This window comes from Papio anubis, chromosome 8, assembly GCF_008728515.1.
Source record: "Papio anubis isolate 15944 chromosome 8, Panubis1.0, whole genome shotgun sequence".
Taxonomy (NCBI): Eukaryota; Metazoa; Chordata; class Mammalia; order Primates; family Cercopithecidae; genus Papio; species Papio anubis.
Window position 1 is genome coordinate 109,661,566 of NC_044983.1, and position 19,395 is coordinate 109,680,960.

General features: G+C 33.8%; 1 pseudogene; it reads right to left on the reverse strand.

The window, feature by feature from the left end:
• Positions 1-4,610: 4,610 nt before the first annotated feature.
• Positions 4,611-6,800, reverse strand: LOC101026112 (annotated as a pseudogene).
• Between the last annotated feature and the right edge of the window lie 12,595 nt (positions 6,801-19,395).

Below are 19,395 nucleotides of genomic sequence, written 5' to 3' on the forward strand. Positions count from 1 at the left end.
GGGATGAATGTCAGCTGTTTTTCCCCTGTGGTACGCAAAAGCACTAAGATAGTTTGGAATTTTGCTCCCCCCAAATCTCATAGGGGCAATGTAAGAATAGTCTAACACAGAAAATTGGTACTGAGTAGTGAAGCATTGCTATAAAGATACCTGATAATGTGTAAGCAGCTTAGAAACTGGATAACAGGGCTGGGCATGGTGACTCACACTTGTAATCCCAGCACTTTGGGAGGCCAAGGAGGGTGGATCATGAGTTCAGGAGATCGAGACCATCCTGGCTAACATGGTGAAACCCCATCTCTACTAAAAAGTACAAAAAATTATCTGGGTGTGGTGGCAGGCACCTATAGTACCAGCTACTCAGGAGGTTGAGGCAGGAGAATGGCATGAACCAAGGAGGCAGAGCTTGCAGTGAGCCGAGATTGCACTACTGCACTCCAGCCTGGGCAACAGAGACAGATTCTGTCTCAAAAATAAAACAACAAAACAAACAAAAAAACAAAAAAACTGGATAATGGGCAGAGGTTGGAAGTTTGTAGGACTCAAAAGAAGATGGAAAAATAAGAGAAAGTTTGGCACTTCTTAGAAACTGGTTAAATTGTTGTGACCAAAATGCTGATAGTGATATGGAGAGTGAAGTCCAGGCTGATGAGGTCTCAGACGAAAATTAGGAACTTATTGGGAACTAGATCAAAGGTCACCCTTGTTATGCCATAGCAAAGAACTTGGCTATATTTTGTTCATGTTCTAGGGATCTGTGAAAGTTTAAACTTAAGAGCAATGACTTAGGGTACCTGGCAGAAGAAATTTCTAAGCAGCAAAACATTTAAGATGTAACCTGGCTGCTTCTAACAACCTATCTCAGATACGGGAGCAAATAAATGACTTAAAGTTGGAAGTTATAATTAAAGAGAGAGCAGAGTATAAAAATTTGGAAAACTTGCAGCCTAGTCATGTGGCAAAGAAAGAAAAAAAAAAAGAAAAATCTAAACGTGTTGTGGAATAACCACTTGCTAGAGATATGAGCATAACTAAAAAGTAGCCAAGTGCAAATAGTGAAGACTATGGTAAAATGGCCTTGAAGACATTTCAGAGATCTTTGAGGCAGCCCCTCCCATTATGGGGGTCCAGAGGCTTAGGTCTAAAGAATGGTTTTGTAGGCTAGACCAGGAGTGTCACTGACCTGCACTACATTGGTAGGCTTCTCGCATCCAGGCCCCTGTGACAGCCTTGACTCAAAGGGCCCCATGTACAGCTTAGGATGGCAAATCCAGAGGGTACAAGCTGTAAGTCGTGATGACTTTGAGGTGGTCTTAAGCCTGCAAGTTCGCTGAGTGCAAGAGGAAGCCTGACAGCCTCTGCTTAGATTTCAGAAGATGTGTGAGAAAGCCTGTGTGACCAGGCAGAAGTCACTGCGGGGACAGAACCCTCACAGAGAACTTCCAGTAGGGCAGTGTCAAGGGCAAATATAGTGTTGGAGGTAACACACAGAGTCCCCACTGGGGCACTGCCTGGTGGAGTTATAGGAAGGGAGCTGCCACCTGCCAGACCCCAGAAGGATAGATTCACTGGTAGCTTGCACCCTGTACCTGGAAAAGCCACAGGTACTCAACTCTAACCCATGTGAGCAGCCACAGGACCTGTACTCTGCAAAGCCACAGAGGTAGAGCTTCCCAAGGCCTTGGGAGCTCACCCTTGCACCAGTGGGCCCTGAACGTGGGACATGGAGTCAAATGAGATTATTTTGGAGCTTTAAGATGTAATGACTGCCTTGCTAGGTTTTGAACTTGTATGTGGCCTGTTACCCCTTTCTTTTGGCCAATTTCTCCCTTTTGAAATAAAAATGCTTATCCAATGCCTGCACCCCCATTGTATCTTGGAAGTAACTTGTTTTGGTTTTCCTGGTTCATAAATGGAAGAAACTAATCTCAGATGAGACTTTGGACTTTCGACATTTGAGTGATGCTGATGATTCTATTTTGCAATGTGAGAAGAACATGAGATTTGGGGACCAAATGTGGAGTGACATAAGTTGAATATTGGTTCTCCCAAACCTCACGTTGAAATGTAATCACCAGTTTTGGAGGGGGGTGGGGATTGGTGGGAGGTGATTGGATCATGGAGGCAGATTTCTCATGAATGGTTTAGTACCACCGTCTTGGTGCTGTTCTCACAATAGTGAGTGAGTTTTCAGAGTTCCAATTGTTTAAAAGTGTCTGGCACCTTCCCATCTCTCTCTCTTGCTCCTTCTTTCACCATGTAATGTGGCTGCTACTTCTTCATCTTCCATCATGAGTGAAAGCTCCCTAAAGTGTTTCTTTATGGCAATGCAAGAATGGCCTAACACAGGTACTAGCATTGAAAAATTCACCTGATTCTATAAGTAGGGTTAGGCTAAATAATCAGGCAGTCTGAGGTGATAAAAGGTATTCTTGGAACCAATAACTCAGCTCAGAACCAGTTAAAAGTCAAATGGAGGATGCTATCCCTTAGTCTACAGGGCAAGGTTTCACTTGATTCTTACACCTTGACCATACAAAAGTGTGAAGGTTGTAGAAACTATTTTAAATAAAACAGCTTGAACACTAGTAATTTCATTAATGGGGATCCATTTTTAACATTCATTATGCTAATTGGTAAAGCTCCTGATGTTGAGTCAAGATGTAGATGTTAGAAATGCTTGATGAATTTACTTCTGCAGTATGGACTTCCTAACTTTAAATGTTAGCTGACCCCCTGGGGAAAATGATTGTCAACTAGATCCCCATAGTGTCTAGATTAACATAAATGCACATATATTGATTTAACATGGTCAATTCTGAAATATTTGAATATAAATTATAGATCTTATATAATTGTACCTTTAATCATATTTTCAAAATAGCAAAATTAAGTGAAAACTGGCTTATAAAATCCAGAGTGTAATGTCCATTGGATTTACAGAAGTATCAGATGGATAATAGATTGATCTTAATTTTGCCCTTTAAATTAAATGCCAGAGTAGTATAAACCTGAGAGAATGTAAATTTGGGAACCAGAGTTGTATCCTCTGATCTTCTCTCATAATAATAGTCTTCAAAATTGCAAGAAATAATCCTAGCACTTTGGGAGGCCAAGGCAGGTGGATGGCTTCAGTGTAGGAGTTCAAGACCAGTCAGGCATTGTGCAAAAATGCATGTCTCTACAAAAATGTGAAAATTAGCCAGCCATGGTGGCATGTGCCTATAGTCCCAGCTCCTCAGGGGGCTGAAGGAGGAGTATTGCTTGAATCTTGGAGGTTGAGGCTGCAGTTATCCATAATTGACCGAGCCACTGCACTCTAGCCTGGGTGACAGAGCAAGAATTTGTCTCAAAAAAAAAAAAAAAAAAAAAAAAGCAACAAAAAACGTGCCAAATATAAGATGTTATCTCATGGAACTAGCATGAAAAAGGATGATCTACATGAGTTGATTCACTAGTTGTATCTATTAAAAATAACCGCTTCATATAAACTAATACTACCTAATATTATTGATAGCTTAGTCATGTCAGATGTTATTCCTTGACCTTTTACATATAGTATTCATTCCTCAAAATAATCTCATAAATTACATACTATAATCATTATTTAATGAAGATAAAACCACTGAGGCAGAGAGCTTTTAAGTAACTTGCCTAAAGTCTAACAGGTAGAGAATTGATAATGTAGAATTAAAACGTAGGCGTGTGGCTCTGGAGGCCATACTCTCCAATGCTATAATACATTGATTGTGTCACAGTGTGTCTATGGGGCTGACTTCATGGACCTATGACCTGTCCAGTTGCACAGGGTACCATGCTCACATGGATCTGCTCTTGGTTTAATGCTGTGCTGCTGCCATTTTGGCATTCTTAATAATTTGCAACAAAAGACCCCACATTTTCATTTTGAATTGAACCCCACAAATTATGTAGCCAAACCTGTGTATGACTGTCTTGACCATGAAATAATACACTTCATAGGTAGAAATGATATGAGGAAGTTCCTCTCACCGACAATCATTAGAATGTGTAATTCAAACCAGTGGGAGAAAAATGAAACCATCACTAAATAAGATATTAATTACACTTTTTGTATGGCAAATAATGAATTGTTCTTTATAACAAATAAACATAAACCAAGTCGTCTCACAACTTCCTTAGGAGTATAAGCACAAGAATATAATTACTTATCTTCATACTTACCATAAAAGGGAATATTCAAGAAATCTTAATATATTGGGAGTTTCAAACATACTTCTGTTGCCAAAATATTATTGGAGGAATGAGAGTCTATTGTTGAAAACTTAGAAAATAAAAAGACATAGTGCTTAGCAGTAAAATATCAAATTAAATCTAATTAGTAAATATGTTATTCTTCTCACCTGTTAATATTAACAGCAAAGTAATATTAATGTTTTCAATAGCTGAAAAAAGGCACCATGAACTGTGCATTACCATAAAAATTTGAGGTAAAATTACAAAACCTAGTTTTTCATATATGCATAAATATAGTTTTCACTGATTAGTAATTTAATTTTTTAAATAAATAAATGCCTGAAATTTAAAACAGCATTATTATAAAATTACAAATGTTTCTTTTTTTTTTTTGCTGAGTAAAACAAATGAGCAAAATTCAATTCTTGTTACAAAAGTGTTATATTTCTGAGTACATTTATGAGAGAGATTTCTGGATTTAATTTTCCTCATCTAAGCCATGTAGCTTAGCAATAGTGTCATTTGGGATAAATATATTTTCTTTACAAACTAGCTAATGCAGATTTTATGGATGAATAATTTGCATAAGTTTTGTTTCTGCCACCTTGTATTTACTGAAGTTTTATTTGACACCACATGATACATTTATGTATGATCACTTGGATTTTATCTTTTGAGGTAATTTGCCTTACATCATATTAAGTTCCAATTTATCAAAGTAAGAAGTGACTTCCGATAATCATAACCCTGAAATATATAAAAAAAACTATTTGGCATGTGCAATTACTCATTTCAGACATTCTTTTACATTTGAATCTAAAATTCGTGTACAAAATTTTATAAAATAAACCAAAGTAACACTCTATAAATATTCAACATCTGCTATTTTTAAAAGCCTGAACTCATTTCACTAATTGTCATGTGCTGATGTGGAAAATAACTGAAAGATCAATTTCTTCCCGGATGTGCAGTTTAGCCAATATAAAGCCTGTTCAACAACAGCAAGAAACAAAAGTAGATATAAATCATTGAATTAAATCTTATTACAGTCTAAGTGCTTCTCCTCTAATGATACTCACATAATTCTTATTGTATAATTCAAAAATATTAGAATAATTACAATACCGTAGAATGCACATCTCTTAGAAGCATTAGAGTATTGTTAATTCTGACAGATTTCTATAATCCAAGTCACAGTCTTCTTTGCAGACTGTGTGATTATCTTACTTATGACTTATTCCTAATGTAAACAATATCTCCATGGAGAAAATATATTACTATTTAATGGCAATTTTAAAAAGCATTAAATTTGTTCATATTGTTGGATAAAGAACAGTATTACAGTGTATATTAAGCACCAATCCTATGCATAGTACTTTGGTAAAATTAAAAGGACCAGAAAGAAAAAACATAACTACATTGCAATTGAGATGATATTAAAAATCATAAGTAGAAAAACAAAGCAAAGTCTTATAACAGATATTGAATAAAATAGACTCTCATTACTATGGAACACAAAAGAGGAAGAAAAGTATTGTTATGAAATACCTATGTCTAGATATTGGCTTCTTGATGATTTTTTATCTTTTATTCCTTATTGTATTCATTCCTTTAGTTATTTAAATATCCAGCAAAGGTTTTTGGACATCTTTGAGTAGAGAATACTTAAGTAATTATGTCATATGGATCTGAGGATATGAACTTTATGATTAATTCCTGTGAATAAGTTATGAAGTTTCTGTTATAGTGGTCATAAATGTAGGTAAGAATCCATTATGTGTCTGGGTGGGAGTACAGAATGGAGAGCTGAAGATTATCTCTGATTACATATGAAAGTTCCACTGTGAAGTTATTGGTCAATGTTTTCTGGGGAAAGCACTTCAATGTAGGCAAAGTCTTTCTAACCTAAAGAAATTTAGAGTTAAATATAGGGAAAAAAAAATCAAAACAACATTTTGATATTTTGTGTATTTTGTGTTTCTTTTTTTACCTGCAATGTATGAAATGTGTTTCCTTTGTTTTGATTTCTTGGGCAGACCAAAGGGTAAAATATCCAAGCTGAGATATAACTGCCAAACAAGTTCACTAAACCCAGCTACAGGAGATGCATAGGGTTTTGATTGACATACATTCATCTGATTCCTTCCACCTTGATGTCTCTGATGAAGTAGCAAGGCAAAAATGTTCAATCTTTCTCCCGTCTTCTTCGGATTCATTAACATATCATATCCTTGAAGTAATTCCTGTCTCATTGATGTCTCATTTGATTTATCTAAAAGAACCTTCGGCTGGACATCAATACCCATATTTTTAAAAATTGTGTGTTTTATTGGGCCCAGAGACGCTACTTTTCCCTGTGCCATTCTTTGCAAATAACTGAAGCCCACATTAGCTGTTAGATCTGCTGTTCCTGGGGCAATTAAGACATCATGAAACTTGTGGCCACAAAACCCTCTGAAGTCATCTGTCTTTGTTCCATCATGACCATAATCAGCACCCAGTGCAGCACCTCCAGTTAGTGCAATGCATTGAGAAAGTTCCTTAGTGATAACACCAGCATCAGGAAACACTTCAACGTGATCGATTGTTTAATCTAGTGACTTCAGCCATTGAGACAATCTACTGTAATTGTGATTTGAATTAAAATTTTGATTAAGTGAATAAAATGGAGCTATTTATTTCACAAATATATAATGTTATTGCAGTATTTAAGACTATAAGGGCCCCTTATATTGATAAAGCTAACACTTACTTGGGAAGGTTTTGGTAGTCAGGCAATTGAAGCAAATTTAATGGAAATATTAGCTGGGCATAATGGTATGCATCTGTAGCCCCAGCTACTCTGGAGGGAAAGTTGGGAGTGACTGAGCCCAGAAGTTTGAGGTTGCAGTGAACTGTGATCAGGAAATTGCACTCCATTTCAGTCAAAATATGCTGAAATTTATAAATTAAAATAATTTATAAGTTAATACCAAACATTTGGAAAATATTCACTTTTAAAAATTGTAATGTTAATAAATCAAATATTAATATTTAAAAGAAATTATGAAGTAATTTTTACTATACAAAGAAATGCTGCTTTCCAGAACACCTATAAGTTCATATTCACATACAGTCCTGCTCCATGTGTGTTATGGATAACATACACTTGACTTTCTTCTCCATCTATGCTTTTTCTATTCTCCTCACCACGAATTCCCCAATTAATACTCTGTTTCCACCTATTGAAGTAGTAGTCACATTTAAAGGACTGAGCTTAAATTTCATTATTCTATAATGTTTTCCAGATCCCTTTTTTAAAAATAAGGGGTTTTTTTTTTGTATTTTTTACTAATTTTTCCCAGTGATACTACTTTGCTCAATCATAACACAAGTAATAAAATATTACACTAATTTACTTTAAATGTTTGCAAATATCTGTCCCCTTCTCTATATTGCAAGCTCCTTGTATTAAAGAGACTATTATAAATTTGCTTTGAATAGACAACCATTAGATTATAATATCAAAATCAGCCTATCATGCCTAGCCAGCCTATAAGCAAATACTTAGCCTTGATTGTAAAAAAACAATATATAGTATGTTAGATGAGAAAATAGTTACCAATATGAGATAAATTCAATTCAAACCCTACATTTCAATACTTTTAAGTCTGTTTTACACAATTTCTATTATAAAACAGGTATTCGCTAACTCATTGGGGATCCATTTGGACAAAAGTTGATTCAGTAAATTTCATGTAATCAGTAACATTGAGTTGAGAAAAAAATCAATGAATAACTAATTGTAACTAAAGTGAACAGTCAATAAATTGAACTTTATATTTTCCACATGTTCTATTTTAAGGCATTTGATTTAAAAGCCAAATAATTTTTTCAGTTCATTGAATAAAAGTTGGTAACATGAATAACAGGGATTAAAGCTCATAAAACAGCTTTATGAAAATAAAGATCAAATACAGCCAATTACATGTTATAATTAAAACATGCATTTAAAAGGTGACTTGATAATAAACAAAATTTATCATACATGTTAGAGTATTAAAAAATCTAAATACTTTAGATTAAAACATTCCACTCTGTTTTTGAAGAACAGTTTTGAAGAGCAGAGCAGATTCAGTTACATGACCAAAGGTAGCCCAGCCTATAGAATTTTATAAATTTCAAAATCTTATATGACAAGAGCATTTGAATAACTTCTTATTCTTGGGAAATATTTACATAATGTGCCTTCTTTATTGTAATTCTCTTGCCATTAAAATTACAATGATGTTTTCTTTCTACGTTTTTGTCTTTAATACAGCAGCCTGCCATATTGCTGAAGGTTTGTGAGACATAGCCTAGAAGTTTATTATCAATCCTCATTGGTTGAGGCTCCTCCTGCTGTAGTTGAAAACTGTCTACTGCTAAAAGAAGAGAGAATATACTAGAAAAAAATAAAGTTATTTGATGTGTTTAATTTTTTTCTGATACTTCCTGTCCATTTGTTACTTCCTGTCCCTTTGTCACCGGAAGACATTCTCTATTTTTGTCCTGAGGCATCAAGTGTGTTGAGAACAACAGAATGTGGAAATTTGTGTACTTCAACATACAATGGAGTAAGACGTAAATGAAAAGTTTTGTGTGATAGAGATGTTGACAGATTTCGTTTCATCTAGTGAACACATCCAGTATTTACAACCTTACCCCATGCATATCATGCAGACTACCTGACTGTGTGTTTTGCTTCTAGATCAAGACCTATCATCCACTCTAAAACATCATGCACACGTATGAAATCCTGATTGTCTACATTTATGGAACACAGTTTAAAATAATTCAAAAATATTAATATGATAAACATCAACAAAATACAAGTTCATTTGAGATTCAACATGCATTCAACTCTTTATTTAGCTAAGAGTTATTTAATACCACATGCTGGCTACAGTGTTAGGGTCTGAAGTACATAGCCTAATATGGTTAAACTTTGACACACAAAGCAAAATGGTATTCAATTATAAAATAATGTTTACATTCTTATAGGAAAATGCTTACAAAAATTATATTAAAGCACAATGAAATGATCTATTTTAATAATTCTACACTAGAACAACAGGAATTTGTGGTTTAGAGAAGGATTTTTTGTTCGAATTAGATTTGGATAGGTCTTTCCAGAGTTAATAAAAACTTTCAGAAGGAGAAGAGAAAACGTACATTTCAGAAAATAATTAATAACATGAGCCATATCAAAGAGATACAACAAAGCATGGTTTATTTAAATAATTATGCATGGTCCAGAATGGTAATGGTGTAGGATGGTTGTATTGGAAAAAAAAAAAAAAAAAGTAGTCTATACAACAATCAAGTTAGCTTTTACCGTATTTTTAAAAACAATGTTAAGTAATTTTGAGTGATGTGGGTCACATTCTGCAGGGAATGACTAATCATAAAAGTAATTAAGCAGAAGCCTATTTGGGACAGGCATTTTTAAAACTTTAAATTAATTACCCTAATAACACTTTCTAGAAAGCAACTGTTCCCAACATGCACTTAGGGCCAAGAAACAAGCAGATATCTGTGAGTTTATTAAAATGTTGTTTGCCAGTCTTTCCTCAGAAAACAATAAAAGATTTGAGAAGAAAAGAAAAATAGCCATTTATGTAGTTTTTGGCTCAAGTTTCAAATAAAAAGACAAGGACAGATGATATATTAAGTCAAGAGCTTTCTTGATCTTGCCCAATGAATGAACAGAAAAGTAAGAGCTTCTCCCAAAATTCTCAGATGGATTGCCTCTGAAGTGCCTCCCCTTGGGTTGACTTTCTCATCTTTGGTTATTCCCTTTGATTGAGCATAAAGTGATGTGTGAAATAATTAGCAGAAGCCTGTATTGGCAGAATAGTTAACGTATCTTCATCTAAGATAAACATCTCTTCTCTTTCATCTATCTATAAGTATTCTTGATTCATCTTTTCATTAGATTTCTTTTGCAACCATAAAGCTTTACCTCATATTGCAGGATTTTCTTCACTGTTATCTTTAATCTGCAAGTTAACATTTGAACCATCACCAAAATATATCACTATGACAACCAAATAACAAGTAACCTTTATTACTTTATATTTTGAAGTTCAACAAACCATAGTCTTAAGGAGTATGTTCTGAGCGTGTCTGAAATAAAAGTGACATCATTGCAAACTGTTATAGGTTAAAAACAAGCAATCCAAAGTGAAACTAGGGCAATCTCAATTTCCTGTAAGCCACGCTAGGTAGGTGAGGTCTCTGCTTTGTTAAAATGAGTGGAAGTGTAGAGCATAGATGAGAAATAGGAGCAATCCAGGATCAAAAACATCAGTTAGTTGAATTTGGAGACAATAAAGACAAGTGTTAAAATGATCTGAGCTGGGGGCTAGAGGCTATTCATTAAAAAGAGGAAACTATTTTCATTTCTACATCCATTTTTAACCATAACACTTTGAAATATAATTTGCAATTACTTTATAAAGAGAGAACAAAAAGCATAAAGCATTGTGAGGAGGTGGAAATAAATAACTTTTAATAAAAACAAAACAAGAAGTCAAAGCAAAAAAAAAAAAAAGTCCATAAAAAGTTTAGATACAGTTTGAAATACAGCTTACCAGTTACTTTCACTATATGACTAAATTTATTTAAAACGAAAAGTGAAAAGAAAAACAAATGTGGAAATGAAACACACCCATTTTGAACCCATAATGGATGCATAGGCACACATGCACACCCACAGAGAGCTAAGCACTGAGTGCATTAAATTTAGATTATCTTAAATAAAATACTATATTCAACTCATTAATCTTTCTTTCTTGGTAATAGAGTTGTAATTGATAATTGTGACTATTATGGCACAGATTCATTTGAAAATACTCTATTATGAGATTTAATATTTTGCCATTTCCCGTAGTGCTAAATTTCGTTTATGCTAAGCTGAAATAAAATCTGGGAGAATAATTTGAAAATCAGTGGCATAAGCATGAAGACAGTAAAAACTGGACTACATAAATTTTGGGGGCAGGTACGCTCTACAAGATCTCAGGTAAATTAGGGTCAAATATAGAAAACATAATTTGTGTTAAGTAAGGATATAATTAAAAACTCTAAAGCAAAGTCATTGCAGTCTTTTTCACAAACACCTACTTTTTAATATTTTATGTATAACATAATATTAGAAAAACACAATCAATAGGAAACAAGAATGTTTAAATTAACTTGACTGAATTTTCTTCTCACTTTCCCACATGTGGTATTTTGTAAACATGTTTTAGAGTTAGGGAGTGTAAAGAAGGTGAATATTTGATTTTTTATTAGAATGTATAATAAAATCTTGAGATAAAATTATCCATGATGTTTCGACATATCTTGTATCAGTTTTTGTTCCAGACTATCTTTCCAAGAAAGTTTATACAGCAAATGTCTTTGAAAAATAGTGTTCCCCCCAGGGACAGAGGACAGATTTGTGTCTTGACTTGAAAAGTAAAGGTAACCTCTCCTTCCGAGATAAAGTTTTGGCAAGCTTGCCAGTAATCCCCTTAGAAGACTGAAAGTTCTGTAAACTCACTGTGTGTACCATCTACCTGGTCTGCTCCATATAGCTCCCATGGGATATGGGAGAGCAACAGAAACCAACTTAAACACAAAGCTTATGCTGTCTGTTATGCCTTGAGTAACTAGATTTTTTTTTGTTTGTTTTTGATCTAGGAATTTCATATGTTTTGCCAGACTCTGCAATACTGTGGGGTATGTTGTAAACTTGCAAGTAAAATAAAATTTCAGACCCTTACAATTCTTAACATAAAAATGCTCAAATTTTCAGCACTGGTTAATTAATTTTATTTTATTTTTTGGAGATGGAGTCTCACTTTGTTCCACAGGCTGGAGTGCAGTGGTGCAATTACCTGCACATAAACAGTCAATTAACATGTATTTTGTATGTTATATGTACTATCTACTATATTCTCACAATAAAATTATCTAGAAAAAAGAAAATGTTATTTTAAGAATTATTGAAAAAAGAAAACATATTTACTATTCATTAAGCAGAAGTAGATCATCATAAAGATCTTCATCCTCATCCTCACATTGAGTAGTCTTAACAGGAAGAAAAAAAGGAGGTGTTGGTTTTGCTGTCTCAGGTGTGTCAAAGTCAGAAGAGATGGAGGAGGTGAAAGGGGAAGCAAGAGAGTTAGGCACACTCAGTGTAGTTTTACACTAAATTCTACATTGTAATTTTTGACTTCTTGCTTCTTCGTTTCTCTAAAAATATTGCTCTGTGTCACCAGTCCTTCTTTCACCATTTTCTTTTGTTTAAGTGCCCAAATCATGAAAGGTCTGTGTCGTAAAAGAAGTCAAAAGCAGTCCTGAATAATTGGCAAACTTCCGCAAGATGGTCTAATGTCAAATTCTTTTCCGAAATTTCTTCTTCCCCATCTTCCTTATCATCTGGCACTGGTTCAGAGCACTTATCTCCATCAAGTCGTCTTCTGTAAATTCCTCTTGCATGGTATCTATTAGCTCTAGAATTTCTTCAAGATCCATAACTTGAAACCCTCCAATCCCTGTCTTTTTCACCGTATCCCCAATGTTTTTCATGATTTCCTCGGTGGGCTCTGTTGTAAATACTGTGAAGTCATGCACAGCATCTGGACAGTTTTCTCCAGCAGGAATTTATTGCTTCAGATTTGATGGTTTTCACGGCTTTTTCCCTGACCATGATGGCATCTTCAGTGGTGTAATCCTTCCAGACTTTCATGATGTTATCTGTATAGGGGTTCTCGTCTATAGCGTTAGTAATCCTTTCCATAGAGTATCATGTGTAATGAGCCTTTAAGGTCTTTATGATCCCCTGATCTAGAGGCTGAATTAGATACATTGTGTTTGAAGGCAATTAGACCATTTGATACCTTCTGTGTTGAACCCATGGGGTTTTAGGTGGTCAGGGTCATTGTCCAATATTAAAATAATGTCAAAATGCAATCCATTACTGAAAAGGGACTTCCTGACTTTAGGAACAAAGCATCTATCCATTACATTTCGATGGAAACAATCCAGAACGAGGGTTCTCACTGACCAGGCTTTTTTCTTGTACGATCAAAAGACTGGCAGCTGGTATTTATCTTTTCCCTTCAAGGAAGCTTTATAGATAAGCCTTGATCGTAAACCCAACTGAATTTGAACAAAATATTAGAGTTAGACTATCTCTTCCTGCCTTAATTCATGGTGCTTGCTGTTCTTTGCTAATAAATGTCACTTTTTTTCCCTAACAGAATAGTGCACTTTCATCTGCATTATGAACCTGTTTAGGCAGATATTGTTTCTTTTCAATGATTTTCTTAATGTTGTCTGGGAACTAGTCTGCTGCCTCTTGGTCAGCAGAAGTTATTTCTGCAGTTATCCTGACATTTTAAAAGCCAAAACTCTTTCTATAATAAAATTATCAAACCATCCTTTGCTGGCATTAAATTTTTCAGCTTATATTCTTCACCTTCACTTTTTCTCAAATCATATTACAGTCTACAGGTATGCTTGTCTTATAGTAGTCTTACATCCACATAAAAGCTGGATTTTGAATACAAGATAAAAAAGTATTCCACAAAAAGTGCGAGGTTTTCACACCTGCTGGTGTAGCTGCAGTGACAGCATCACAAGTTTTTTTCTTATTTTATAGTGGGTCTTATGCAGGATTCTTTTATCATAAAATGGCTGGCAAATGTATCTGCAAGACCTCAATCTATAGTACCTATCAAGCAATTAAACTTTTTCATATAATGTGATGATTTTGCCACTTGGGAGCACTGCCAGCATCACATGTACTGGGATTCTCTCAGATTTTATCATCATGTTCACTAAACAAATGCTGTCTTCTTTCTCTGGTGGTGACTTTGTTAGTAATATTGTGAAGGGAAATTGATTACTTGGAATTGACTGAATAGTCTAATTCTAATCTGGCTTACATATTAAGCAAAATCTTTTTTTTTAATTTTGTCTTGCCAAAGTCCTTGTGATATATATTTATGGCTCCAAATATCTGGTATTTCTTTTCTTTGTTTTCTGAAATATACACCTTAACAGGACATCCTGAATTTTCTAAATGTAAAAACAGCATTCTATTAAAAGAAAAGAATTAATTGAAAAATGCCATAAACTAACTTTTTTATAAAACATCTATGCAGTTTATATTGATGTTTGATAAAAATATATAAAAATTTCTTCTTTGTGTTGGTGACACATAGAACATTCCAAACTTTATGTAATATTAAATTTTATTATTAACTAATATATGTGGCAATCTAGAGTTTATAGAGAATTTCAAATATATCATTTAATTCTCACAAAAGGTATTTTATTCCATCTTTCTTTTACCTAGGAGGCAAAGGATCAAAAGGTTATCACCTTCATAAGAGAGGTTAAATTTTTTTGATTTGAAAACTGGGAATTTTATTCTCTTATATAATGCCTTTTGTGCTTTTATGCATAAATGATCTTGAAATTTCAAAAAATGCTTAATAATGAAACAATATTTTTATGTTAGTTTTATTTAAGATATCTAAAAGTGAAACTTTTAATTGTTCTGCTGTTCTCAACCTTGAAAACTTGAGCAATTAATCAGATTTATTACAGTGGTGATGATGACAAATGTAAATGAAAAGCAGGGATTTTTTGCTTTCATTAAGTATTCTGATATTCTCTATATCTTTTAATTATATGAAAATTGTGTTATATCTGTGCAGAAATATTCAAATTTTAAGTAATAGCTACTATTCAACTGTACTTTCATATTTAATTATTTTAAATACCTGTGATTCCAAAGTTTGTTTATGAGTATTTATTATTTTAACTAGTGTTTTGGATGTGTCCTTGTACATGAGTTTTCAGAATGTTACAAATGATTATGCAAGTTGAGAATTTACAGAGTCTGTGTCAACATTACAAATAATCCCAAAATACTTCACCCTCTTATGAGTTTCCATATTAATGAGGAAATTGACCTGATGCAGACCATAAGTCATACATAGACAGACACATTTAATTGTAAATTGTGGACTGAATTTTGAATTACTTATTTTTTTAACTAGGTGTTTAACTAGGTGGTTTTTTTTTACATTTTTCAAATACCATAAATACACAATAAGTAATACATATATGGTGTCAATTGAATCTTGCTTTCAAGAAGACAAATTCATACCATTAATGGTTAATGAATGATATCTAGCTTCGTAAAGATATCTGAAAAATGCTAACTGAATTATAATGAAATTTATTAATATGGGCATATTTGTAAACTATTTCAGAAAATTAGAAGCCATTTATTAATACAAGTAATGCAACAAGGGTGAATATAAGCAAAACCAGCTATCCCCATGAAGCTGTTGATATAATTTTTAACTTTTACTAATTTTTCTTGAAAATAGAGGTGAAATAGTAATCCATAGCTATTGTAAAAAGGAGGTCAATGATATGATAGAAAAAATGATCTTTAACTTTTTAATAGAAATATTTTGAATAAACTCACTTACATGTAATTTATTTTTTACCCAATTAGTACAATTCTCTTCTCCGTGACAACCTAGAGCAAGACAATTGCCTTTTCCATATTTCTTACCTTCAGATATTTGCATATAATTATTTTGTTTCCCCACAGGCTCCTCCTTTTTTAATCAACACTTTCTCATTGCCTTTAACTATTCTTCCATGACATTCTTAATTTCTAAGTTACAGTGATACATATGTATGCATATAAATTAAAATGTGCATATGCTTATGTACTCCTATGCAATCTGAAAAATAAAACATTGAGGACAAAGTATTTTTAGGAAGAAAAAAGAATGCTATTTGTAGCATCTTTTGACAGGCCAAGGGAATTCCTTTCTTTTTTAAAATAAGCATCAATAAAAATCGAATTTGATATCTTTTAAAATCTTCAGAGAGAAAACAATATGAATTATGTGAAATGTTGACTCATGGACTTATTTTTAGCAGAAAAGAGAAGATAAATTACAACGAAGTACATATTAATATTTTGTGTTAATTGATTTTTAAAAGCATATAATGTGATTCCTTCAACTACCTTAATGTCTTGTCATTTTAGTTGTTGTTTTGGTTTTAATGATGTATGTTCCATAAAATGTAACATAATAAAATTCTCAATATGCTATGGTTTCTATTTTCTGTCATATATGTAGTAAAGGCAAAACAACCTCAGACTATGATTCACTCTAATTTATCTTTATTCTACCTTGAAATAAATATTTTAGTCTATTGAAGATCAAGTTTATCTTTGTCCCATAGGACTATTTATTGTTTCCAACTACATTTGTGGTAAAGGATACCTCCACTACCACTGCCACTGATTAATCACCATTTTTACCATAAACCAAATTGTAGTATGTAATGAGACTATGTTTGTCAGTATGCTGTTTTGCACTGAAATGTTTATTTTTGTATTAGTGCCACACTTTTGATAAGCTCTGATTTTGACTTTGTCTATTTAGTAAAGGAAAATTAGTGCTTTAGGTCTTTTTAAAGCTTCTATTCAAAAACCTGTTATGTAGCCAGTGTCTTCTTGGCTTTACCCCATATTTCTTCAAATCTCTTTGCCATGGCCGTCCTTCTACTTATTAGAATTTGCTCTTGTTTCTCTGTGTAGAAGAACTGCCTTCAGGCTGCCAATGCCCACTGTACTTGTGTTTTTTGCACAAGTGACCAGAACTTTATGTCACAGATGACAGATTATAACTAAAGCCTGAGAGGTGAGGGAGAATTAATTCTCCAAGTTTCTTGCTGCTGACTAAGAGAACTCCATGGTGTGACCAGCACTCCCCGGAGCACCCCAGCATGAGCCAGAAATACCCTTTCTGGGACTTTAACTGATAGTGCACCCTTGCTTGGCTTTTTCCCTTTCTGGTCCTAATTTATTTCACCTAACCTGTTTTTTGTGGGAATAACTAAATTACTTCCACCTACATGTTCCTCTCTGTTGATGTCCCGAAAGTCCAACTTATATTTTCTAAAGAATTCAAGTGTGATGGTATTGACACCAGACAAAATATAAATCAGAGTGTTTTATACTAATATAAGTTACAGTGAGCCATGAGGTCATTTTGTACCAAATATATTTATTGTCAGCCTACTAAAGCCCTGGTCATATTCTATGTACTTGAGACGTAACAGTAAATACAATAAATAAAGTTTCTGTTTTTATAGAATTTATCTTCCAGTTTGGAGAAGTATACAAATAAGTAAACATATACACCTCTGTGTACACACATATATGCTTCTGTAAAAAATAAATACATAAATAAATCATAAAACAGAAAAATAATCTAGTGATGAGTGCTATCAAAAAAAAAAAAAAAAGCTAAATTAGAATGTCATAGAAAGGAACTGGAACGGTGCTTCAGATTTTTAGTCAGAGGAGGTCTCTGTAAAAGGGCTAGGTTGCATTGAAGTTGAGATCTAAAATGACAGGATCAGTCTAAACCTTTGAAGATTAGGAATAAAAACATTCCAGCCAGGAAGGACACTGGGTGCATGAGCAAGTGGCCAGAGTATTTAAAATAGGATGAGTAAAAAAAGAAAAATATTTTTAAAAAGAGAGATAATCTGAGTCATTATTTATCAGGGACTTAAAAGTCATACCATGTGCTTTTATGTGTGTAGTAGAAAGACATTGGATATTTGAACAGAGGAGTTACTTGATCTGATTTTAATGAAAAGACATTTTAGCCATTCTGTGATTAAAGGGTTCCAATACAGGATCTTAGGTTTGGTTCCCTGCAAACAGAAATAAGGGAAGCAGAATTGGGCAGAGGGAGAAAATAAACTGTGATAAAGGTGAAATAGAAGGCTCATACAATCCTACATGCAGCTCAGGAACTGGCCCTCTGGAGTTGTCCCAAAGGGAATCAAGGGTGTCTGGGCCTTTATACCTTCACATCAGGCAGTAACTAGATGTCATTTACCCTATGGGCAAGGCACCTCCCTTTGGGTAAAGCAGTGCTGCGAGAAGTACACATCTGTGAGCCATCAACAGCCAACATTTCCAGCAGCTGGGAAAATGAGTGGCTCAGTTAGACAGGAAATCCTCTTTCTTACACACGTACTATGTGTGATATTCACCGACATTTTCAGTGAAATTCTATTCTACTTTATTTTATTTTATTTTATTATAAGCAAATCTGGTCATAATATATGAAATTAATTTCATCAATCTTTGTTTTAGGTCTCAGTTTGAAAAAGCCTACTGACCTAGGGAATGTGTAGAAGGAGAAGTGAAGAAGCAGGAAAGTACATGAAAAATAGAGAGATCAGGAGGCTGTTATTAGCCTAGGCAGGAGGGGAATGTTACCTGGACAAGGGCAGTATCCGGGTAGTGGAGAGAAGTGTTAGATTTGAGACATATTTTGAACCCAATTATATTTAATGTTCTGTTAGATTTGAGTACAGAAAATGAGTACTGAAAAGAAAAGAGACAAAGGTAACTCCTGGTTTATATTGTTTAAAGTACTTTTCATTCATGAACAATTGAATAAATCATGATTCAATGTAGCAATAATGGAAAAACTGCCACAAAACATTTGATAGGGGAAACCAAAATTTACTCTGGGATATGTTGCAGTTGAAGTGGCTATTATATATTCAATGTCAAGTATATGGTACATTATGCAAATCTAAAATGTAGGGAAGCAATTATAGATATAAATGTGGGAGTCACCACACACAAATTAAAATCATGGTGCTAGATACCATTATCTGAGGCAGTGCCTATCAAGATTTTTTTTGATCCACAATAAAAAGCATTTTGCTTCTTAACCCATATTCATGTATAACTACTAAAACAAAAGTTTCACAAAATTGCTTGCATTGATTATGCAGGATTTAATATTTAAAGGACTCACAAGGCTTTGCAAGTCATATACTTATTAAAGCTTTAACAAAGTTAAATAATGCAGTACAACAGGAGAAAGAAAGTACAAGCAATCATTGTTGGTGGAGAGATTTTTAGGCAGCTTTCCAGAATTCTTTCTAAGTTTCACAGAAGGCACATCGTCTTTCATTTATTTCACTCAGACATGCACATGACATCTTTGTCTTAGGGGAGCCCAGGAGTTTCCAGTGGGGTTTGTCTTACCTCGCTGGACACATTCCCAAATTAAATTGTATAAGCAGTTAAAT